Source organism: Kogia breviceps, chromosome 1 (genome assembly GCF_026419965.1).
Source record: "Kogia breviceps isolate mKogBre1 chromosome 1, mKogBre1 haplotype 1, whole genome shotgun sequence".
NCBI lineage: Eukaryota > Metazoa > Chordata > Mammalia > Artiodactyla > Physeteridae > Kogia > Kogia breviceps.
In genome coordinates this window covers 155,390,001-155,416,840 of record NC_081310.1, presented here as the reverse complement: position 1 = coordinate 155,416,840, position 26,840 = coordinate 155,390,001, and the positions used below count along the sequence as shown (strand labels likewise).

Genomic DNA, 26,840 nt, shown 5'->3' with positions numbered 1-26,840 from the left:
AGAAGCGGGGAAGAGAGGAAGGAAAGCAATTGAAAGTGGGGCATTACCGAGCTGGCCATGGCTTCGAGGAAACTTTACAGCGGTTGTTTAATCACAGGAGAGGTCCCTGGAGAGGCATCTGGGTGGTAATGCTCTCACACTTCCTGGTTGGAATAATCCACCTTGCTGTTAGGACATTGAGGAAGTCAGAATCTCTGTGGTCACAATCTAGTCCAACCTGGGCAGTGGAGCTGCCTGCTACCCACACAGGAAAGTGAGGAAGGGTTTGCAGGCTGCCATTCCTTGCCCGAGGGGAGAAGGGAGACAATCAATTAATGATAGAGGGTGAGACAATGGCTGTGCTGACCTGGGCTTTGCAGTCATAGGTGGGCGAAGTCGTCACTGGCTGTCCCAGCTGGGAGACCAACCAACCTTCCAGGGTTCAGAGGGCTAGTGGTGACTGAGCCAATCTGGTTTGGCACCTACATCAGATCAAATCCAAGAAGGAAGTGTTAGCTGGGGAGCACAATGCTGATTTAAGGGGAACACACAATAACATAGGAAACCAAAAACTGGCTATGGCCATATGAATAGTCACACAAATAAGAAACCTACCCTCTATTTGTATTTCTTTGCTTTAATATAATTTTCCCCAACATTTTATTGTGAGATTGATAAGCATAGAAAAGGCTAAAAAATGATACATAAAACGCTCATGTTCACAGCCTAAATTCTACAATTAATATCTTCTTTATTACTTATTTACCATTAATTCAACATATTTAATGCACTCAAGTTAACTTTCAGGATCAGATATTTTACCTCCAAATACTTCATCATGTAATTACCAAAAGAAGTTCAATGTTTGTTTAGTTTTTGTTAAAATTTACATACAGTGAAATACATAAAATTTGAAGTCCTGTGTAATGTAGACTTTAATCATGTGTATTTCCCTCATGACTAATGCTTTGGGACATTTTTTTTTCATGTGCTCATTGGCTATTCCTATAGCTATCTTGTGAAGTTTCTATTAGAATGTTTTACTGAGTTTTTGTTGTCTTTTATTGTTGAATTGGAAAATTCTTTATATATTCTGAACATTAGTCCTTTGTCAGGTGTATATTTTCCACATAATTTTCTCCTAGTTTGTGCCATATTTACTCATTTTCTTCATGGTATCTTTTGATGAGAATGATTTAAATTTTGATGTGGTTTAACCTATTCATTTTTTATGTTATTGCATTCTGTGGTTCTGTCTAAAAAACTTTCTCTAAGTGCCTATCTCCAAAAAGTCTAAGGGCAAATATAGTCAACTAAACCTTCTAGAAGAAAATTTAGGATAAGTTTAGTTGTATAATCCATCTGAAATTAAGTTTTCTGTAATAGTGTGAGACAGGAATTTAGGTTCATCTTTTTCTAAATGAATTTCTAGTGGGCCCAGCACCATTTGTTGAAAAGACTATTTATTTCACTGTGGCGCTTTTGTCAAAACTCTAATTGCAATTAAGTATGGGCCGATTTCTGGGACCTCTATTTCCATTCACCTATATTTGTTGATCATTATGCCAGTGTTTGAGTTCTCAGTTTCACAATCATGGTAGCCATGAAAAATAGCCTAGGATTGATAGGGCAAAAGGGGATTGATACTCCCTGAAAAGCTCATTTTCTAGAGAATAGTCTTTATTTGGCAAGACTTTGACTTTGCAAAGAATAAGCTCCTGGTATAGTCAAACAAACTGCCTTTTCCCTAGAGCATTTTAAAGAACAATTGGCAGCAATCATTTAACATCACATGGCCTGAGGTGGTGAAAACAGTGGGTATAAATAAGCTGACCAACATTAAGGAAAAGCTGGGAGTAACATGTCTACAGGGGGTTTGGAAAAACTACGTATTCCTGGGAATCTAGGCCATACACATGTGTAGAGCTGTGCATGCTCCAGTGTTGTGTGCATGCTCAAAGACCTGAGAATCCCTTGCTTCTGGCTGATAAGGAGGCCCTGTATAAGCAGGAGTGAAAGCTAAGGTAGAGTTGTAAATTACCTGCCAGAGCATTGATGACTTGCTTCTAAGCATACAACAAGCCTCTCTGCAGAGGTTGGGGGATTATTGGTTCAAACCATTAAGATCTGTTCAGTCATTAGCTGACCACTAAACTAACCAAGCAGAGAGTTCAATGGCCAAACATTTAAAGTGATGGTTCTTCCATTTATCATGTATAGTAAAAACCAGAGGAATTTAAACTGCAGAATCCTGGACTCAATCCTCAGAGATTCTCAGTCAGCACATCTGGGATACAGTCCAGTGATCTGTGCCATCTTGACTGCTCAGAAGTTTGACTACCTCTTCAATAGGACAAATATAGCACATCAGTGATGCAGATGGCTCATGGAAAGTATTTTTCTAAATGGAACCATAAGTCTCCATTATGATTTCTTAGTCTATGAAGTAAGGGCAAAAGAGTTTTGTTATAATAGGGAGGGAGCTGATGAGAATGATGAGGAAGACTCAGATGATTTCTGCTCTGAATATATTGAGGCACTTACAGGCTTTGTGAAGAGATTGGTGGCAAATAGGTAGAGGATAAAGCTATGTCAAACCCCAGACTCCCAGGCAATCAGGTAAGGAGCAGTGTTTGAAATTATGGTAAAAATTACCAAAGGGGAATGAATAGTTTCCCGGCTGGCCCACATTAACTTTTTGCTCTGTAAAAGGCAATTAAACACTCCCCTGAGACAGTACTTAGTGAAAATGATGTACCTTTGAAGGCCTTGGTCCTCAATATCAGGATCACCTGCATGTTCCATTTCTGACTTGCCATTAAAGGTAGTCATTTGAAACTGCAGGCCTAGTCACTTGTTTTCAGTTGGTTTTAAACTCCCACTAGCTGCCTTATAGATAAGCAACTGTTACTATAGTGACCTAAAGTTGCTTTTTTTTCGGAACTTGGAGCTGGACCTTGCCCAGTTCAGACCTGTTGAGAACACCGACCATTCAGCTGGACCTGTGTCTGATGGATGACCTTTTGACATTAGAGGCTAAAAACTCTACCTTCATAACTCAAGTTCAGAAAGTGGTAGCCTTAGCACATTCTATGAAGAACCATGAAGCTCTACTATGCTTCCGCAGCCCACCGATTAATTGACTTTTCCTACCTCCAATCACCTCTCCCATGCCTCAGACAACCCTGTTTCTTTATCCCATAACTATTCCTAAACCCTATCTTCGGGAAGGTGGATTTGAGATTTGTGTTTGTGTCTCCTTGCTTGGCTGTCATACGAATAAAACATTTCTCAGCTGCCAACCTCTGTGTCTCTGGGTTTGGCTTGTCATGTGGCCTGAAAATGAACCTCTTTCAGTAACACGTTTGGTGTGCCGGCCAATAGAAAATGTCTAGATGGGACTTTTGTCTGTGGTTCCCCAGTCCCTTGCTGATACTGAGAGCCTGGGGACAAGTCCCAGCAGCTACAGGTGGGGATCACGTGTCCCAGTTACCATCCCTGAGATTTCCCCAATGCAGAGCCACTGACCTTTGGTGTATAGTTTTACTTTACAGCTGAGAAATGGTTTCTGTGTTTGGAAGACTTCTTGTGAGTGAATAACCTCTTTAAAATGTGCCTGTGCCAAAACTGTCTAATAAGCCTGATAAGATTGTACGTTGGAGTCCCTCCTTGGTGAGACTTTAGTCAGGCTAGAGTCCAGAACCTTGTGTTGGAGTCCCAAAGCAAGGATGATGGGTAGAGACCCACCCTACGAGAGAAAATATGAAAGCTGGGAGCTGCTGAGGTTCTCAAACCTGAGTTAGAGTCATGGAGTTTTAGACTTATTTACCTATGTTTTTCTATGTCTGATAGCCAATTCTTAACAAATAAGATGCTTTGGGGGCTCACTTTCTTGGTGACTGTAGAAAAACTCCCTTAGGAATTAAACTTATGAATGTCTTTTGACTCCAAAGAAAAGAGGCAGTATTCCCTCCGATCTCTTGGAACGTTCCCAAGTGACTGGGGAATTTATGGAGGTGTTGGGGTTCCTGCCCGTGATGTGAAACGACCTCAGAGGGACTCACTTTTAAGAGAACAATCCTTCTGGGCCTTCATCATTCACAACGAAGCAATCGGCATCAGCAGCTCCTCTGGGGCTTACTCTCCTGAGTTCTGTTGGCGCTGGAAAATTTCTGCAAATACTACCAAGACAGACACTTATAAAGGCTTTGTTTGCTGAGGCCATGTGGAAAAAACCCTGCAAAATGGGAAATGTTAATTCTATTCCCCCTTGGAGCTCTCTAGGTTGCATTCTCCAAAACTGGGCAAGGTTTAGCTATGAACCCATAAAAAGAAAAAAGATGTTTTGGTAACACCACATGGCCAGAATATTTTTTAAACTCAGGAGAAAACATGGCCTCAAAATGGATCCTTAAATTACAATTTTACAATTAGATTTTGTTAATGGGAAAAAATTAGGATGAAACATCTTACGTTCAACTTTATTTTTCTTGTACTAGAAGAGACCAAATAAAATGTAAGGTTATGGTTCAACAAGAAGGAAAGGCAGAGACGGCTTAAAGATGGCGGAAGAGTAAGACGCGGAGATCACCTTCCTCCTCACAGAGACATCAGAAATACATCTACACGTGGAACTTCTCCTATAGAACACCCACCGAACGCTGGCAGAAGACCTCAGACCTCCCAAAAGGCAAGAAACTCCCCACATACCTGGGTAGGGCAAAAGAAAAAAGAATAAACAGAGACAAAGAATAGGGACGGGACCTACACCAGTGGGAGGGAGCCGTGAAGGAGGAAAGACTCCCACACACTAGAAGCCCCTTCGCGGGTGGAGACTATGGGTGGCGGAGGGGGAAGCTCCGGAGGAGAGCGCAGCCACAGGGTGCAGAGGGCAAAGCCCAGAGATTCCCGCAGAGGATCGGTGCCGACCGGCACTCACCAGCCCGAGAGACTTGTCTGCTCCCCCGCCAGAGCGGGCGGGGGCCGGGAGCTGAGGCTCGGGCTTCAGTCGGATCCCAGGGAAAGGTCTGGAGTTGGCAGAGTGAACACAGCCTGAAGGGGTTAGTGCGCTACGGCTGGCCGGGAGGGAGTTCGGTTGAAGTCTGGAGCTGCCGAAGAGGCAAGAGACCTTTTCTTCCCTCTTTGCTTCCTGGGAGCGAGGAGAGGAGATTAAGCGCGCCGCTTAAAGGAGCCCCAGAAACGGGCGTGGAGCTGCCGAAGAGACAAGAGACTTTTTCTTGCCTCTTTGCTTCCTCAGGCGCGAGGAGAGGGGATTAAGAGCACTGTGTAAAGGAGCTCCAGAAACGGGCGCGAGCCGCGGCTGTCTGCACGGACAATAGAGACGGGTGTGGGACGCTAAGGTTGCTGCTGCCGCCACCAAGAGGCCTGTGTGTGAGCACAGGTCACTCTCCACACCGCCCCTTCCGGGAGCCCATGCAGCCCGCCACTGCCGGTGTCCCGGGATCCAGGGACAGCTTACCAGGGAGAACGCGCAGTGCGCCTCGGGCCGGTGCAGCATCACGCCGGCCTCTGCTGCTGCGGGCTCACCCCGCATCTGAGCCACTCCCTCCCCCCAGCCTGAGTGAGCCGGAGCCCCCGAATCAACTGCTCCTTTAACCTCATCCTGTCTGAGCGAAGGGCAGACAACCTCGGACGACCTACACGCAGAGGCGGGGCCAAGTCCAAAGCTGAACCCCAGAAGCTGTGCGAACAAAGAGGAGAGGGGGAGGTCTCTCCCAGCAGCCTCAGAAGCAGTGGATTAAAGCTCCACAATCAACTTGAAGTGCCCTGCATCTGTGGAAAACCTGAATAGACAACGAATCATCCCAAGTTGAGGAGGTGGACTTTGGGAGCAAGATATACTATTATTTTCCCCTTTTTTCTTTTTGTGAGTGTGTATGTGTGTGCTGCTGTGTGAGATTTTGTCTGTATAGCTTTGCTTTCACCATTTGTCCTAGGATTAGACCGACCTGTTTTTCTGTTTTATTTTTAATAGAAATTTTTCTTCTTAATAATTATTTTTTATTTTAATAACTATACTTTATCCTACTTTATTTTGTCCTCTCCCTTTCTTTCTTCTTTCCTTTCTTCCCTCCTTTCTTCCTTCCTTCCTCCCTTCCTTCCTCCCTTGCTCTCTTCCTTCCTCCCTTTCTTCCTCTCCACCTTGCTTCCTTCCTTTCTTGCTTTCTTCCTTCCTTCATTTCTTCCTTCCCTCCCTCCCTCCTTCCTTCCTTCCTTTTCTTTCCTTTCTATTTTTTCTCCCTTTTATTTTGAGCTGTGTGGATTAAAGGCTCTTGGCACCCCAGCCAGGCACCAGGGCTGTGTCTCTGAGGTGGGAGAACCAACCTCAAGACACTAGTCCACAAGAGACCTCCCAGCTCCACTCAATATCAAACAGCGAAAATCTCCCAGAGATCTCCATCTCAACACCAAGACCCAGCTTCACTCAAGGACCAGCAATGAACAGTGCTGGACACCCTATCCCCAACAAAGAGCAAGACAGGTCTACAGCCCCATCCATTAGCAGAGAGGCTGCCTAAAATCATAATAAGGCTACCAACATCCCCAAACACACCGCCAGACATGGACCTGCCCACCAGAAAGACAAGATCCAGCCTCATCCACAAGAACAAAGGCACTAGTCCCCCCAACCAGGAAACCTACTCAACCCACTGAACCAACCTTAGCCACTGGGGACAGCCATCAAAAACAACGGGAACTACAAACCTGCAGCCTGCAAAAAGGAGACCCCAAACACAGTAAGATAAGTGAAATGAGAAGACAGAAAAACACACAGCAGATGAAGGAGCAAGATAAAAACACACCAGACCTAACAAATGAAGAGGAAATAGGCAGTCTACCTGAAAAAGAATTCAGAATAATGATAGTAAAGATGATTCAAAATCTTGGAAATAGAATAGACAAATTTCAAGAAACAGTTAACAAGGAACTAGAAGAAATAAAGAGGAAGCAAGCAGCGACGAGCAACACAATAAATGAAATGAAAAATACTCTAGATGGGATCAATAGCAGAATAACTGAGGCAGAAGGACGGATAAGTGACCTGGAAGATAAAATAGTGGAAATAACTACCGCAGAGCAAAAGAAAGAAAAAAGAATGAAAAGAACTGAGGACAGTCTCAGAGACCTCTGGGACAACATTAAATACACCAACATTCGAATCATAGGGGTCCCAGAAGAAGAAGAGTAAAAGAAAGGGACTGAGAAAATATTTGAAGAGATTATAGTTGAAAACTTCCCTAATATAGGAAAGGAAATAGTCAACCAAGTCCAGGAAGCACAGAGAGTCCCATACAGGATAAACCCAAGAATAAACACGCCGAGACACATAATAATCAAACTGTCAAAAATTAAATACAAAGAAAACATATTAAAAGCAGCAAGGGAAAAACAACAAATAACACACAAGGGAATCCCCATAAGGTTAACATCTGATCTTTCAGCAGAAACTCTACAAGCCAGAAGGGAGTGGCAGGACATATTTAAAGTGATGAAGGAAAAAACCCTACAACCAAGATTACCCAGCAAGGATCTCATTCAGATTTGATGGAGAAATTAAAACCTTTACAGACAAGCAAACACTGAGAGAGTTCAGCACCACCAAACCAGCTTTACAACAAATGCTAAAGGAACTTCTCTAGGCAAGAAACATAAGAGAAGGAAAAGACCTACAAGAACAACCTGAAACAATTAAGTAAATGGTAATAGGAACATACATATCGATAATTGCTTTAAAGGTAAATGGATTAAATGCTCCCACCGACAGACACAGACTGGCTGAATGGATACAAAAACAAGACCCATATATATGCTGTCTACAAGAGACCCACTCCAAACCTAGGGACACATACAGACTGAAAGTGTGGGGATGGAAAAAGATATTCCATGCAAATGAAAATCAGAAGAAAGCTGGAGTAGCAATTCTCATATCAGACAAAATAGACTTTAAAATAAAAATTATTACAAGAGACAAAGAAGGAGACTACATGATGATCAAGGGATCAATCCATGAAGAAGATATAACAATTGTAAATATTTATGCACCCAACATAGGCGCACCTCAATACATAAGGCAAATACTAACAGCCTTAAAATGGGAAATCGACAATAACACAATTATAGTAGGGGACTTTAACACCCCACTTTCACCAATGGACAGATCATCCCAAATGAAAATAAATAAGGAAACACAAGCTTTAAATGACACATTACACAAGATGAACTTAATTGATATTTATAGGACATTCCATCCAAAAACAACAGAATACACATTTTTCTCAAGGGCTCATGGAACATTCTCCAGGATCGATCATATATTGGGTCACAAGTCTAGCCTTGCCAAATTTAAGAAAATTGAAATCATATGAAGCATCTTTTCCAACCACAACGCTATGAGACTAGATATCAATTACAGGAAAAGATCTGTAAAAAATACAAACATATGGAGGCTAAACAATACACTACTTAATAACGAAGTGATCACTGAAGAAATCAAAGAGGAAATCAAAAAATACTTTGAAACAAATGACAATGGAGACACGACAACCCAAGACCTATGGGATACAGCAAAAGCAGTTCTAAAAGGCAAGTTTATAGCAATACAATCGTACTTTAAGAAACAGGAAACATCTCGAATAAATAACCTAACTTTGCACTTAAAGCAATTAGAGAAAGAAGAACAAAAAAACCGCAAATTTAGCAGAAGGAAAGAAATCATAAAGATCAGATCAGAAATAAATGAAAAAGAAATGAAGGAAACAATAGCAAAGATCAATAAAAGTAAAAGCTGGTTCTTTGAGAAGATAAATAAAACTGATAAACCATTAGCCAGACTCATCAAGAAAAAAAGGGAGAAGACTCAAATCAATAGAATTAGAAATGAAAAAGGAGAAGTAACAACTCACACTGCAGAAATACAAAAGATTATTAGAGATTACTACAAGCAACTGTATGCCAAAAAATGGACAACCTGGAAGAAATGGACAAATTCTTAGAAATGCACAACCTGCAGAGACTGAACCAGGAAGAAATAGAAAATATGAACAGACCAATCACAAGCACTGAAAATGAAACTGTGATTAAAAATCTTCCAACAAACAAAAGCCCAGGACCAGATGGCTTCACAGGTGAATTCTATCAAATATTTAGAGAAGAGCTAACACCTATCCTTCTCAAACTCTTCCAAAAGATAGCAGAGGGAGCAACACTCCCAAACTCATTCTATGAGGCCATCATCACCCTGATACCAAAAACAGACAAAGACGTCACAAAGAAAGAAAACTGTAGGCCAATTATCACTGATGAACATAGATTCAAAAATCCTCAACAAAATATTAGCAAACAGAATCCAACAGCACATTAAAAGGATCATACATCATGATCAAGTGGGGTTTATTCCAGGAATGCTAGATCCTTCAATATATGCAAATCAATCAACGTGATACACCATATCAACAAACTGAAGGAGAAAAACCATATGATCATCTCAATAGATGCAGAGAAAGCTTTTGACAAAATTCAACACTCATTTATGATAAAAACCCTGCAGAAAGTAGGCATAGAGGGAACTTTCTTCAACATAATAAAGGCCATATATGACAAACCCACAGCTAGCATCGTTCTCAATGGTGAAAATCTGAAACCATTTCCACTAAGATCAGGAACGAGACAAGGTTGCCCACTCTCCCCACTCTTATTCAACATAGTTTTGGAAGTTCTAGCAACAGCAATCAGAGAAGAAAAAGAAATAAAAGGAATCCAAATAGGAAAAGAAGAAGTAAAGCTGTCACTGTTTGCATATGACATGATACTATACATAGAGAATCCTAAGGATGCTACCAGAAAACTACTAGAGCTAATCAATGAATTTGGTAAAGTAGCAGGATACAAAATTAATGCACAGAAATCTCTGGCATTCTTATACACTAATGATGAAAAATCTGAGAGTGAAATTAAGAAAACCCTCCCATTTACCATTGCAACAAAAAGAATAAAATATCTAGGAATAAACCTACCTAAGGAGACAAAAGACTTGTATGCAGAAAACTATAAGACACTGATGAAAGAAATTAAAGTTGATACAAATAGGTGTAGAAATATACCATGTTCTTGGATTGGAAGAATCAACATGGTGAAAATGACTACTACCCAAAGCAATCTACAGATTCAATGCAATCCCTATCAAATTACCACTGGCATTTTTTACAGAACTAGAACAAAAAATTTCACAATTTGTATGGAAACGCAAAAGACCCCGAATAGCCAAAGCAATCGAGAACAAAAAATGGAGCTGGAGGAATCAGGCTCCCTGACTTCAGACAATACTACAAGGACACAGTAATCAAGACAGTATGGTACTGGCACAAAAACAGAAATATAGATCAATGGAACAGGATAGAAAGCCCAGAGATAAACCCACACACATATGGTCACCTTATCTTTGATAAAAGAGGCAAGAAGTTACAGTGGAGAAAAGACAGCCTCTTCAATAAGTGGTGCTGGGAAAACTGGACAGGTACCTGTAAAAGTATGAAATTAGAACACTCCCTAGAGGGTGCAGAGAAGATGGCAGAAGAGTAAGACACGGGGATTACCTCCCTCCTCACAGATACATCAGAAATACATCTACACGTGGAACTTCTCCTATAGAACACCCACCGAACGCTGGCAGAAGACCTCAGACCTCCCAAAAGGCAAGAAACTCCCCACCTACCTGGGTAGGGCAAAAGAAAAAAGAATAAACAGAGACAAAAGAATAGGGACAGGACCTGCACCAGTGGGAGGGAGCCGTGAAGGAGGAAAGGTTCCCACACACTAGAAGCCCCGTCGCGGGCGGAGACTGCGGGTGGCGGAGGGGGAAGCTTCGGAGCCGCGGAGGAGAGCAGACCAACAGGGTGCGGAGGGCAAAGTGGAGAGATTCCGCAGAGGATCGGTGCCGACCAGCACTCACCAGCCCGAGAGACTTGTCTGCTCACCTGCCGGGATGGGCGGGGCTGGGAACTGAGCCTGGGGCAGATCCAAGGGAAAGGTCTGGAGTTGGCAGAGTGAAAACAGCCTGAAGGGGTTAGTGCACCACAACTAGCCGGGAGGGAGTTCTGGAGAAGTCTGGAGCTGCCGAAGAGGCAAGAGACCTTTTTTTTCCTCTTTGCCTCCTGCTGCGCAAGGAGAGGGGTATAAGCGCGCCGCTTAAAGGAGCTCCAGAAGCGGGCGCGGAGCTGCCGAAGAGACAAGAGACTTTTTCTTGCCTCTTCGCTTCCTGGGGTGCGAGGAAAGGGAATTAGGGGCACCACATAAAGGAGCTCCAGAAACGGGCACGAGCTGCGGCTGTCGGCACGGACAACAGAGACGGGTGTGGGACGCTAGGGTTGCTACTGCCGCCACCATGAGGCCTGTGTGCGAGCACAGGTCACTCTCCACACCGGCCCTCCCGGGAGCCTGTGCAGCCCGCCACCGCCAGGGTCCCGGGATCCTGGGACTGCTTCCCCAGGAAAACGTGCAGTGCGCCTCAGGCCGGTGCAGCGTCACGTCGGCCGTTGCCGCCACGGACTCGCCCCACATCCGTGCCCCCCCCGCGCCCCCCCTCCTGAGTGAGCCAGAGACCACGAATCAGCTGCTCCGTTAATGCTGCTCCTTTGACCCCGCCCTGTCTGAGCGAAGGGCAGACGCCCTCCGACGAACTGCGCGCAGAGGCGTGGCCAGGTCCAGGGCTGAGCCCCAGGAGCTGTGTGAACAAAGAGTGGGGGAGGTCCCTCCCAGCAGCCTCAGAAACAGCAGGTTAAAGCTCCACAGTCAGCTTGAAGTGCCCTGCATCTGTGGAAAACCTGAATAGACAGAGAAATATCCCAGGTTGAGGAGGTGGACTTTGGGAGCAAGATATACTATTATTTTCCCCTTTTTTCTTTTTGTGAGTGTGTATGTGGGTGCTGCTGTGTGAGATTTTGTCTGTGTAGCTTTGTTTTCACCATTTGTCCTGGGGTTAGACCGACCTTTTTTTTTTTTTTCTTCAATAGAAATTTTTCTTCTTAATAATTATTTTGTTATTTTAATAACTGTATTTTACCCTACTTTATTTTGTCTTCTCCCCTTTCTTTCTTCCTTTCCTCCCTCCTTTCTTTCCTATTTCCCTCCTTCCTTCCTTTATTCCCTCCTTCCTTCCTCCCTTCCTTTCTTCCTCCCTCCCTTCCTTGCTTTATTCCCTCCTTCCTTCCTCCCTTCCTTTCTTCCTCCCTCCCTTCCTTTCTTTATTCCCTCCTTCCTTCCTCCCTTGCTTTCTTCTTCCCTCCCTTCCTTTCTTTATTCCCTCCTTCCTTCCTCCCTTCCTTTCTTCCTTCCTTCCCTCCCTTCCTCCTTTCTTCCTTCCTTTCTTGCCTTTCTATTTTTTTCTCCCTTTTGTTTTGAGCCGTGTGGATTAAAGACTCTTGGCACTCCAGCCAGGTGTCAAGGCTGTGTCTCTGAGGTGGGAGAACTAACCTCAGGACACTGGTCCACAAGAGACCTCTCAGCTCCACGTAATATCAAATGGCGAAAATCTCCCAGAGATCTCCATCTCAACACCAAGACCCAGCTTCACTCAAGGACCAGCAGCGAACAGTGCTGGACACCCTATACCCAACAAAGAGCGAGACAGGTCTACAGCCCCATACATTAGCAGAGAGGCTGCCTAGAATCACAGTAAGGCTACCAACATCCCCATACACGCCACCAGACGTGGACCTGCCCACCAGGGAGACGGGATCCAGCCTCATCCACCAGAACAGGGGCACTGGTCCCTCCAACCAGGAAACCTGCTCAACCCACTGAACCAACTTCAGCCACTGGCGACAGCCACCAAAAATAGATAGAACTACGAACCTGCAGCCTGCAAAAGGGAGACCCCAAACACAGTAAGATAACCAAAATGAGAAGACAGAAAAACACACAACAGATGAAGGAACAAGATAAAAACACACCAGACGTAACAAATGAAGAGGTAATAGCCAATGAACCTGAAAGAGAATTTAGAATAATGATGATGAAGATGATGCAAAATCTTGGAAATAGAATAGACAAATTGCAAGAAACAGTTAACAAGAACCTAGAAGAAATAAAGAGGAAGCAAGTAATGATGAGCAACACAATAAATGAAATGAAAAATACTCTAGACGGGATCAGTAGCAGAATAACTGAGGCAGAAGGACGGATAAGTGACCTGGAAGATAAAATAGTGGAAATAACTACTGCAGAGCAGAAGAAAGAAAAAAAAATGAAAAGAACTGGGGACAGTCTCAGAGACCTCTGGGACAACATTAAATGCACCAACATTCGAATGATAGGGGTCCCAGAAGAAGAAGAGTAAAAGAAAGGGACTGAGAAAATATTTGAAGAGATTATAGTTGAAAACTTCCCTAATATAGGAAAGGAAATAGTCAACCAAGTCCAGGAAGCACAGAGAGTCCCATACAGGATAAACACGCAAAGACACGTAATAATCAAACTGTCAAAAATTAAATACAAAGAAAATATATTAAAAGCAGCAAGGGAAAAACAACAAATAACACACAAGGGAATCCCCATAAGATTAACATCTGACCTTTCAGCAGAAACTCTACAAGCCAGAAGGGAGTGGCAGGACATATTTAAAATGATGAAAGAAAAAACCCTACAACCAAGATTACTCTACCCAGCAAGGATCTCATTCAGATTTGATGGAGAAATTAAAACCTTTACAGACAAGCAAAAGCTCAGAGAGTTCAGCACCACCAAACCAGCTTTACAACAAATGCTAAAGGAACTTCTCTAGGCAAGAAACATGAGAGAAGGAAAAGACCTACAAGAACAACCTGAAACAATTAAGTAAATGGTAATAGGAACGCACATATCAATAATTACCTTAAATGTAAAAGGATTAAATGCTCCCACCAACAGACACAGACTGTCTGAATGGATACAAAAACAGGACCCATATATATGCTGTCCACAAGAGACCCACTTCAGACCTAGGGACACTTACAGGCTGAAAGTGAGGGGATGGAAAAAGATATTCCATGCAAATGGAAATGAGAAGAAAGCTGGAGTAGCAATTCTCATATCAGACAAAATAGACTTTAAAATAAAAACTATTACAGGAGACAAAGAAGGACACTACATAATGATCAAGGGATCGATCCATGAAGAAGATATAACAATTGTAAATATTTATGCACCCAACATAGGCGCACCTCAATACATAAGGCAAATACTAACAGCCTTAAAATGGGAAATCGACGGTAACACAATCATAGTAGGGGACTTTAACACCCCACTGTCACCAATGGACAGATCATCCAAAATGAAAATAAATAAGGACACACAAGCTTTAAATGATGCATTATACAAGATGGATTTACTTGATATTTATAGGACATTCCATCCATAAACAACAGAATACACATTTTTCTCAAGTGCCCATGGAACATTCTCCAGGATAGATCATATCTTGGGTCACAAAACTAGCCTTGGCAAATTTAAGAAAATTGAAATCATATCAAGTATCTTTTCTGACCACAACGCTATGAGACTAGATATCAATTACAGGAAAAGAGCTGTAAAAAATACAAACACATGGAGGCTAAACAATACACTACTTAATAACGAAGTGATCACTGAAGAAATCAAAGAGGAAATCAAAAAGTACTTAGAAACAAATGACAATGGAGAGACGACGACCCAAAACCTATGGGATACAGCAAAAGCAGTTCTAAGAGGGAAGTTTATAGCAATACAATCATACCTTAAGAAACAGGAAACATCTCGAATAAACAACTTAACTATGCACCTAAAGCAATTAGAGAAGGAAGAACAAAAAAAACCCAAATTTAGCAGAAGGAAAGAAATCATAAAGATCAGATCAGAAATAAATGAAAAAGAAATGAAGGAAACAATAGCAAAGATCAATAAAAGTAAAAGCTGGTTCTTTGAGAAGATAAATAAAATTGATAAACCATTAGCCAGACTCATCAAGAAAAAAAAGGGAGAAGACTCAAATCAGTAGAATTAGAAATGAAAAAGGAGATGTAACAACTGACTCTGCAGAAATACAAAAGATTATTAGAGATTACTACAAGCAACTGTATGCCAATAAAATGGACAACCTGGAAGAAATGGACAAATTCTTAGAAATGCACAAGCTGCAGAGACTGAACCAGGAAGAAATAGAAAATATGAACAGACCAATCACAAGCACTGAAATTGAAACTGTGATTAAAAATCTTCCAACACACAAAAGCCCAGGACCAGATGGCTTCACAGGTGAATTCTATCAAACATTTAGAGAAGAGCTAACACCTATCCTTCTCAAACTCTTCCAAAAGATAGCACAGGGAGGAACACTCCCAAACTCATTCTACGAGGCCACCATCACCCTGATACCAAAACCAGACAAAGACGTCACAAAGAAAGAAAACTATAGGCCCATATCACTGATGAAAATACATGCAAAAATCCTCAACAAAATACTAGCAAACAGAATCCAACAGCACATTAAAAGGATCATACACCATGATCAAGTGGGATTTATCCCAGGAATGCAAGGATTCTTCAATATACGCAAATCAATCAACGTGATACACCATATCTACAATCTGAAGGAGAAAAACCATATGATCATCTCAATAGATGCAGAGAAAGCTTTTGACAAACTTCAACACTCATTTATGATAAAAACCGTGCAGAAAGTAGGCATAGAGGGAACTTTCCTCAATATAATAAAGGCAATATATGACAAACCCACAGCCAGCATTGTTCTCAATGGTGAAAAACTGAAACCATTTCCACTAAGATCAAGAATGAGACAAGGTTGCCCACTCTCACCACTCTTATTCAACATAGTTGTGGAAGTTCTAGCCACAGCAATTAGAGAAGAAAAAGAAATAAAAGGAATCCAAATAAGAAAAGAAGAAGTAAAGCTTTCACTGTTTGCAGATGACATGATACTATACATAGAGAATACTAAGGATGCTACCAGAAAACTACTGGAACTAATTAATGAATTTGGTAAAGTAGCAGGATACAAAATTAATGCACAGAAATCTCTGGCATTCTTATACACTAATGATGAAAAATCTGAGAATGAAATTAAGAAAACACTCCCATTTACCATTGCAACAAAAAGAATAAAATATCTAGGAATAAACCTATCTAAGGAGACAAAAGACTTGTATGCAGAAAACTATAAGACACTGATGAAAGAAATTAAAGATGATACAAATAGATGGAGAGATATACCATGTTCTTGGATTGGAAGAATCAACACTGTGAAAATGACTCTATTACCCAAAGCAATCTACAGATTCAATGCAATCCCTATCAAACTACCATGGGCAGTTTTTATAGAACTAGAACAAAGAATTTCACAATTTGTATGGAAACACAAAAGACCCCGAATATCCAAAGCAATCTTGAGAACGAAAAATGGAGCTGGAGGAATCAGGCTCCCTGACTTCAGACTATGCTACAAGGCCACAGTAATCAAGACAGTATGGTACTGGCACAAAAACAGAAATATAGATCAATGGAACAGGATAGAAAGCCCAGAGATAAACCCACACACATATGGTCACCTTATCTTTGATAAAGGAGGGAAGGAAACACAGTGGAGAAAAGAGAGCCTCTTCAATAAGTGGTGCTGGGAAAACTGGACGGGTACATGTATAAGTATGAAATTAGAACACTCCCTAACACCATACATAAAAATAAACTCAAAATGGGTTCAAGACCTAAATGTAAGGCCAGACACTATCAAACTCTTAGAGGAAAACATAGGCAGAACACTCTATGACATCAATCACAGCAAGATCCTTTTTGACCCATCTCCTAGAGAAATGGAAATAAAAACAAAAATAAACAAATGGGACCTAATGAAACGTAAAACTTTTGCACAGCAAAGGATACCATAAACAAGACCAAAAGACAACCCTCAGAATGGGAGAAAATATTTGCAAATGAAGCAACTGACAAAGGATTAATATCCAAAATTTATAAGCAACTCATGCAGCTCAATAACAAAAAAACAAACAATCCAATCCAAAAATGGGCAGAAGAACTAAATAGACATTTCTCCAAAGAAGATATACAGATAGCCAACAAACACATGAAAGAATGCTCAACCTCATTAATCATTAGAGAAATGCAAATCAAAACTACAATGAGAAATCATCTCACACCGGCCAGATTGGCCATCATCAAAAACTCTAGAAACAATAAATGCTGGAGAGGGTGTGGAGAAAAGGGAACACTCTTGCACTGCTGGTGGGAATGTAAATTGATACAGCCACTATGGAGAACAGTATGGAGGTTCCTTAAAAATCTACAAATAGAACTACCATACGACCCAGCAATCCCACTACTGGGCATATACCCTGAGAAAACCATAATTCAAAAAGAGTCATGTACCAAAATGTTCATTGCAGCTCTATTTATGATATCCAGGACATGGAAGCAACCTAAGTGTCCATCAACAGATGAATGGATAAGGAAGATGTGGCATATATATACAATGGAATATTACTCAGCCATAAAAAGAAATGAAACTGAGTTATTTATAATGCGGTGGATAGACGTAGAGTCTGTCATACAGAGTGAAGTAAGTCAGAAGGAGAAAAACAAATACCATATGCTACACATATATAGGGACTCTAAGGAAAAAAAAAATGTCATGAATAGATTAGTGGTAGGACGGGAATAAAACACAGACTTACTAGAGCATGGACTTGAGGATATGGGGAGGGGGAAGGGTAAGCTGTGACGAAGTGAGAGAGTGGCAGGGACATATATACACTATCAAATGTAAATTAGATAGCTAGTGGGAAGCTGCTGCATAGCACAGGGAGATCACCTCTGTGCTTTGTGACCACCTAGAGGGAGGGTGGGAGGGAGGGTGGTGCAAGAGGGAAGAGATATGGGAACATATGTATATGTATAACTGATTCACTTTGTTGTAAAGGAGAAAGTAACACACTATTGTAAAACAGTTATACTCCAATAAAGATGTTTAAAAAAAAAAAAAAGAAGGAAAGGCAAAGAAACCTGTTTTACCTGATTCTAATGAAAAGGAGGATAACTTGCTGTCAGTTGTTTAACATTTTGACTGCTGTTCCTCCACCCCCATATGGTGGCCTTACTGATTCTGTCACCAGCATGTGAGCCACAACCCCAGGCTTGGGCCCCTCCAGTCCTTGGAGGGTTGAAAAATAAGAATGGTCTCCCCCTCTCACACCCATCAAGGTACTCAATTTGGCCAGGGGGCTACCCAAAACTAGGCAGGGCATTATCCATTAAGACAAGTCCAAGTGGAAGTATGAACTCTAAGACTGAGCAGCTGATGGGATTGATTTGGGTCCATTCCTCCTTTTCAAATTTGGATTTATTGAATGGAAAGAATATGCAAACTTATTGAGATGACCCAGAAAGAACAAATATCTTTTCTACCCACAACTCAACCTGGGCAGATGTTAGAAACTTAAATTCCCTCCTTATTTCAGAAGAATGTAGAATGAGGATATCCTGAGACACCAGAAAACTTCGATATGACATTCCATGGTCTAAGTGCCTCTGACATACAGAGGAAGTTACAAAAGGGAGCAAGGGGCTTTGGGGAACCCTATGTCTCAACTGGTTGAAACTGCCTTTCAAGTTTTTAATGACAGACTAGGTTCAGGAGAGAAGGGAGCCACAAAAGATGAAACAGGCTGCTCTGCTGGTGGCTGCCTTGACACAGGGCAATGTTGGACCAAACTGTGGTCCCCCATAAGGGACCCAGGAGCAGGAAGAATTCCCCAGGGCCTCAAATGGGACCTCACCAATGTGCAGATTGCAAACAGCAGTCATGCTGGAAGAAAGAGTGTCATATCTTGAGTGAAGCTCCTGAATAAGGAGAACTATGGGGGAAATGTCACATGCCTGAGCTGACTGAGAATGACAATGACAAAGAATAACGGGGCCCAGGGGTTCTTTTAAATCCTGTTGAGTCCCTTAATATTTCCTTTATGGAACCCTGGTTGACTATGAATGTGGGAAGTCAACTTTTTGACTTTCTGATAAATATGGGGGCCACCTACTTGGTTCGAAATACCCTGGTTTTCTGAACTTTCTTCTGAGATTATGTTAGTAACTGAAGTGTCTGAAGAAACCCTGAAAAACCACGAGAGCAATCTTGCGCATTGCAGGCTCTGTTGGTCCAACCCCAAAAGGAATACCCTCGTCACTTTTGGAAGAGATACCGCAGGGCATGAGGTGGGAACTATGGACTGAAGGGAGGCTGGGGAGAGCAAAATCAGCTACACTTATATGGGTCAGACTCAGTCCTTGGGCCAAAATTCCAAACTGAAATGCAGTACCCATTAAAGGAAGGGACAGAGCATGGAATTCAGCCTCTGCTAAGAGTCTTTCTTCAGTATGTTAGTGCACCCCTGCCTGTCTCCTGATAATACTCTATTTTTTCTGGCCCAGAAACCAGGCATAGATAGATGCATACTGGTTGGTAGAGGAGAGCAATTTGTTAAACTGTGGAAGATATTCATCCAGTGGTCTCTAACCCAGGACCACTCTAAAACTCTGAATCCCAGAGTTGCTTGCTTTTGAATGGGAAGATCTATATACAAGAGTTAAACATCAATACTGCTGGCCCGTACTTGCTCAGGGATTTGAAAGTACCCCCACTCCCATGTATTTAGGATAGTCTTGGCGAAGGATTTGAGGCACCTTTAACAAAATGAGGGAGCTCTGCTCCAATATGTAGATAATATTCTGATTGCCAGTAAAACAAAGTACACCTTTGACCAGAATACAGTTTTGACTTTGAACTTTTTGGCTGAACAAGGTGTAGGGTGCCCAAGAAAAAGGCACAGATCTCCCAGCCCTCTGTTAAACACTTGGGCTTCGAACTCTCCAAAGGACAGAGAAAGTGGCTCCCTGACAGAAGGGAAGCTTTAGCCAGGGCTGCAGTTCCCACTACCAGGAGACAATTGCAGGGATTCTGGGAACAACCAGGTTCTGCCACATTCCAATCTCCAACTTTGGACTCATAGAGAAAGCCCTTATGCAGCTCTTAAAGGAGGAGTTAATGAACCTCTAGGCTGGACTGGGAAAGCCATAAGGCACTCCCAGTTATCAAAGAAAAGTTATTAACTGCCCCGACTTTAGACCTTCCAGATATCAGGAAGCTTTCGACCTGTTTGCTCATGAGGGACAGGGAATCAGTCTTGGAGTATTGACTCAATATTTGAGCAGCATAAGGAGACCTGTTGCCTATTTCCCAAAACAGTGAGACAGAGTCACTAAGGGATGGCCAGTTTACCTTCAAGCCATAGTGGCTACTTGTGACCTCTTATAAGAAGCAAAAAAAATTTATACTGGGACAACATACCACTGTGTATACCCCTTACTGTACTTCCCCTCTTAGAACAGAAGGGAGGATATTCATCAACCTCAGGAGGTTAGAAGAATATCAGACTATATATATTATTGCATAACCCTAATGTCACTTTGAAGGCAGCCTCAACCTTAAACCCAGCCATGCTGCTTCCCACTAGTAGTGAGGAACATGTACCTGATTATATTCACATAATTGAACAAGTCTATCCCAGCTGCCCCTCCCCGAGAGAATTGCCATTGGAGAATCCAGACCTTGAGATGTTCACAGTTGAGAGTATATTTATGGACCAAGGACAACACAAAGTTGGGTATGTGATGGTGACCCATCAATAGATACTGGAAGTAGAAGCCCCCCACAAGGTAAGTCCACACAAAAGGCCCAAGTTATAGCACTGACCAGAGTCCTCCATCTAGGTAAAGATAAGAGAGTATTTTTCACTGATTCTAAATATGCTTTTTCAGTGGTCCATGCCCATGGGAGATTTGAAATGAGAGGGGACTGTTAACTGCAGGGAAGAAGGACCTCAAACATGTGAAAGACATTTTAAACTTATTAGAAGCTGTGGTGGAGGAAAAGAACTGGCCATTGTACATTGCCCAGGGCATTCGAGATCAGACTGATCGCTTAAGGGAAAAATCAAGCAGAACAGGCCAGGAAGCTGGTGGCCAGGACCAAAACACATAGATCCCCATGTTAGCCCTGACTCCTGATGTGGATTTGACAATACGTTATCCAAAGTATTCTCCTGAGGACTTAGGAAGGGCCAATGAATGGGGATTTGATTGGAGTTCTGACCATCCTCAGGACCCCTACTATAGGTACAGCAAGGAAGGATGGATTTATAATGGACAAGACCCTGTATCTGAACATCTTCTGGAGGATGTCATAAATCTTATACACCAGAGCACCCACTATGGGAGGGACGCCACCCTCCACTGGATTCAGAAATTCATTGTAGGACCAAACATGCAAAGGACTATTCAAAAGTTATACAGAAATGAATGGTATGTGCTATAAACAATCTAGAAACTGGGCCACCTCAAGTAATCAGAGGAGTTCAGGCCCGAGGCACTGGACCTGGAGAAAACTGGCTGATTGACTTACTCTGATGCCGAGAACCTCTGGAAATTTTAGGCACATACTAGTATTTGTGGACAGTTTCACTGGTTGGGTTGAAGCTTTTCCTTCTGGTCCAAAAAGTCTTTCCAGGTTGCAAAATCCTTCCTAAAAGAAATAATTCCTAGGTTACCTGCTTTGGGTGAGGTGGCCCCTAAAAGTAATCTCTTTTAGCCCATAGGAAATGTTACCTGGGAGCCCTTTTCTATATTCTAGAATTGATTTGGGAGACCCAGAGAGAACTGATATCTTAAGGAATTAGATACTGTCTGGTATGTACCATCATAGGGAGCTACTGTAACCGCTTTACATCAGTTTGCTTCCAGCAGGATGATGTTTCCCACAGATGCTCTTCTGTCCGACTTCTGTCCTGGAGACTGGGTTCTACTGAAATCGTGGGAAAATAAGTATCTAGAAAACCAGCTCTATCCTTGCTGGACCAGTATTTGAGGTCCTACTTGTGACCCATTCCTCGGTGATATTAAAAATGAGTCAAGCCATGGATTCATCACACTTGAATTAAGTTGGCTCCACAAGGATCATCAGTGACACCTCTTATCTACAGAAACGTCACAGAGCACAGGACCCATGCTGTAGGAGAACAGCACGACCGTAGTCATCCCAACATTGGCTGGCTCCACACCTCCCTGAATGGACAAGTGAACCCCTGATAGGTCTCAAGTTGCTATTCAGAAGGCAGTCTCCTACAGCAACGAGTAACTCACTTGTTAGATTACTTGCTTGACTCTTCTAAATCCACATGTTGAAGTAGAAAAATGATTACCCTTCTCTGTTTGTCATACTTCCTTGTTGGCTTTGACCCCTCCTCTCCTCCCCCACTCCCCGCCAGCTTGGAAGGACAATTCGATGACTATGATTTCCCAAGCATTGGCAAAGGCAGGTAATCTTTCTCAGTGTTGGATAGGTCATCCAAAACCACCTTCCTCACGTGATCATACTATTCCCTTTTTTGTGCCTGTAACATTTTTTTTCAGCATCCCTAAATTTACTTTGACATGAAAGCAAAAGCCTACAAGTGTAACCAATAAAGTTAGAATGGTTATTCAAGGCCCTTTATCTTCTGTTCCTTGTTTATTCCTAACTCCCCCTCGCTTCCAACCCAGACTAGGATAATGATCTCTGGAGAAAAAAATGTAAACCAAAAACTTACTCTCACTGAAACCAGACCTTTTCTGATGGGAAAACTAGCCTTTTCTGTTTACTAAATGGCATTATTCACTTCTCTCCCCATTGTCTCCTGTTCTTATTTTCTAGTCCAGGAATCGTATACTCCAACATCAGGTTACGTGTTCTGTCAATTATGTCAAGGTTTCAAAATGGAGACGTTATGTTTTCAACGAGTACGCCAACCTACTCCCCTATCAAGCTGTAAACGACACTACTCTTCATGGGTACTAACTCAGTGACCACTAGCTTGAGCAAGTTCTAGACCATCTCCGTAAGAATGAGAGACTCAATTCCAAAATATGTCTGACATTTTCTGTGCCTCCTTAGGACACATCTTTGCAGTTCCAGTGATCACCTTAGGGCCTATACATATTGAGACAATTGGAGAACTGGAGGCACCTCCCTACTAGTGTACTTAGTCACTCCCTTTTCTGTCCATGACTCCAGTGAGACTTAGCATCGGACTAGTTCTTTTGAATTGTTCTCGAGAATAAGAAAGGCTGCTTACTTACCTGGATATCAAGAGGATGGCTTTCCGTACATGTTTTGTGGAGTACTTTTACCACAGTGGGGAGTCAGATCACATGAGCAAATGATTGGGTCCTTTTCCATTACCCTAGGCATAATAGCACATGAAACTGCCTTAGCTACTGCTGCTCAACAGAAGGAAATTGTCTTTCTAGACAAGGTAGTCCTAGATAACCACAGAGCTCTAGATGACATCCTGGCTGAACAAGGTGGAATTTGTGCTGTTGCTAATACCTCCTGCTGTACATATTTTAATGCTTCTACTGCAATAGAAACCCATATAGGCAAAATAAGGCAACAAGCTACTTGGCTACAACAGGTATCCCTAGAAGTGCCAGGTCCAGACCGGTTTTCAGGGTAAAGCTCCTGGATTCCACAAGGGAAGATCTAATCTTCAGCGACTATTAAAGCTCGGGTTATTGATACTTCTCATCCTTTTAGTCCAGTATTTGCTTATAAAATGAGCCCTTAGATGTTGTACTGAGCAAGGCAGGACAATTCTAATAATGTAAAATGTCAACCTGAAACCTGGAACCAGAGACTTTCCAAGTGAATGTGAAACAGTTTCATTCCTCAAGCCCTTGTTAGGCCTAAGCCCTTTGCCACCAGGATGTAGCCAGAGGGGTCGTTTGTTCATTCCTCATTATTCAGGGATTCAAGGAAAGACAAGGGCATATCGAAACCCAGAGCTAACCTGATTAGGCCCACCAAAACTAAACTGCCTCTCTTGCTTTTAGAGGATTTTAAGCTAAACTCCCACTAGCTTCCTTATAGTAACACTTCTTTCTGATATTTGGGTCCCTAAAGTAACGTTGCTCAAGTTGCTTTTCAGGAACTTGGAGCTAGATCTTGTCCAGAGCAGACAGGTTGAGACCACTTGCCATTCAATTGGGTCTGAGTATCTGATGGATGACCTTTTGACCACCGGGGGCCAAAAGCTCCTCAGGGGGCCTAAAGCTCAGGTGTGCTACCACCACACCTTTTTCTGAACTTGTGTCTTATGAAAAGCCATGAAGCTCAAGCAGTCTTGCACACACCACCGATTACCTCACTTTTCTTACCTCCAATCACCTTTTCCCATGTCTCAGACCATCCTGCCCCTTTACCCCGTAAAGTTCTTTAAACCCTGTCTTCAGGGCCAGGGCTGGAGTTGAGATTTGTTTGCATGTCTTCTCCCTTGGCTGCCTCATGAATGAAACTCTTCTCAGCTACCAAACTCTACTTGTCAGTATTTAACTTGCTGCTCCTCTGGTAAATGAACCTGGTACAGTAACACATTTCACAAACCAGGCAGCAGAAAATGTCAAGATAGATCTTTGCCATGGTTTGTCACCACTTGTTCATACTGAGAGCTGCTGTGGATGAGTCACGGCAGCTGCAAGGGTCAGGGCGGAATCCCTGGTCGTCAGAACCATCCCCAGGATTTCCCTAGTGCAGGGCGGCCCACCTTTGGTACCTAGTTTCCCTTTGTAGCTGAGAAACAGTTTCTGTGTTTGGAAGAGGCCCTTTGGGTGAGTAACCTTGTTAAAATGCACCAGTTACTAAATTGTCTAATAATCTTGTCAAGATTATGGGTTAGAGTCCCACCTTGGGCAGACTTTAGTCTGGCTAGAGTCTGGACCCTTGAGTTGGAGCCCCAAGGCTAGGGTGGAGGGTTAGAGGCCCACCCTATGAGAGAAACCATGGAAGGTGGGAGCTTCTGAGCTTCTCAAACCTGGGTTAGAGGCCCAGAGGTTTGGCCTTGTTTATCTATGTCTATTTCTGATTGTCTTATTTGTTCAGAATTGGTTATTTAGGGGTCGAATTTCTTGGTGACTGTAATAAAAGTACCTGAGGAAATAACTTTAAGAGGGTTCTTTGACTCCAAAGAAAAGAGGCATTGTTCCCTCCAGTCTCTTGGGAAGTTCCAGGTGACCAGGGAATTTATGGAGGTGTTGGGGCATCTGCCTGTGATGTGTAACAACGTCCTAGGGACTCCCTTTTAAGAGAACAATTCTTCGGGGCCTTCATCATTCCCGGCAAAGCAGTCAGCATCAGCAGCTCATCTGGGGCTTACTCACCTGAACTTTGCTGGCTCTGGAAAATTTCTGCAAATGCTACCCAGTCTGACACTTACAAAGGCTGTGTTTGCTGCAGCTGCATGGTAAAAGCCCTCCAAAATGGGAAACGTTAATTCCATTCCCTTTGCAGCCTTCTAGGTTGCGTTATCCAAAACTGGGCAATGTTTAGTTATCAACCTGCGAAAATAAAGAAGATGGTATTTTTCATAATACCACTTGGCCACAATATTCTTTAGACTCCAGAGAAAAATGGCTTTGAAATACAATTTACAATTAGATTTAAATAGTAAGTAAAAAGAAAAATGGGGTGTAAAATCTTTTACAGACAAATCTTTTATGTTCTTGTACCAGAATAAATGAGAGCAAAGAAAAGATTATGGTCCAACAAGAAGGAAATACAGAGAGATCTGTTTTGCCCGATTCTAATGAAAAGGGAGATGACTTGCTGTCAACTCAGTTGAACTCTCAGACTGCTCCTCCTCTACCCCCATATGGTGGCCCTGTTGATTCCCCATCATGACCTCAGGCTTGGGCCCCCTTCCCCAATCCCTGAGGGTCCAGAAATAGGAATGGTCTCCCCCTCTTACCCCCATAAGGGTACTCAATTTGGCCAACGAGCTACCCCAAACCAGGCAGGGCATTATCCATTAAGGCAAGTCCCAGTGGAGGTATGAACTCTGAGACTGGGCAGATGATGGGGTTGATTTGGGTCCATTCCTCCTTTTCAACTGTGGATTTATTGGATTGGAATATGCCAACTTATCCACATAACCCAAAGAGAACCAAAAAACCTTTTCAACCCACAACCCAACCTGGGAAGATATTTATTAAATTCCCCTATTTCAGAAGAATGTAGAATGGTGCTAGAAAAAGCTAGGGAAGAGGCAGATTGGCTTCATGCAGATACCCCCTGGCAACCTGGTGTGGGCTGCAGCAGGCACAGCTATACCAGCAGTGGATCCTAATTGGGATGTGAATGCAGGACATAGACCAAATTGAACATTTACAAGATTGTATTCTTGCAGGGCTATAAAAAGGGGTGCCCCAAATAGAGAAGTCCTATAAAGTACAGGAGGAAAACAAAAACCAAAGGAGTCTTTATCAACACACTGATTATATATATATATATATATATCCTGTGACACCAGAGAACTCCAATATGACATTCAATCATCTAAGTGCCCCTAACACATAGAGGAAGTTCCAAAAAGTAGAAGGAGCCTTGGGGAAGCCTATGTCTCAACTAGGTGAATTTGCCTTTCAAATTTTTAATAACAGAGACAAGGTTCAGGAGAAAAGGAAACCACAAAAGATGAAACAGGTTGCTCTGCTGGTGGCTGCCTTGACACAGGGCAATGTTGGGCCAAACTGAGGTCCCCCACAAGGGATCCAGCAGCAGGAAGAATTTCCCAGGTCCTCATGTGGGACCTCACCAATGTGCAGATTGCAAACAGCAGTCACACTGGAATAGAGTGTCATACCTTGAGTGAAGCTCCTGAAAGTGGTGAACTATGGGGGAAACACCACATGCCTGAGCTGACAGGAATAATGGGGCCCAGGGG

The 26,840-nt window shown here is 42.5% G+C and overlaps 1 long non-coding RNA gene across 1 annotated transcript; it reads right to left on the bottom strand.

The window, feature by feature from the left end:
• LOC136792057 (uncharacterized) lies at nt 1-21,576 on the bottom strand. The gene is made up of 4 exons (XR_010835217.1): nt 21,491-21,576; nt 4,044-4,160; nt 347-461; nt 1-165 (listed from the first exon to the last, which is right to left on the bottom strand). It is a non-coding gene; the product is annotated as an uncharacterized lncRNA (long non-coding RNA).
• Between the last annotated feature and the right edge of the window lie 5,264 nt (nt 21,577-26,840).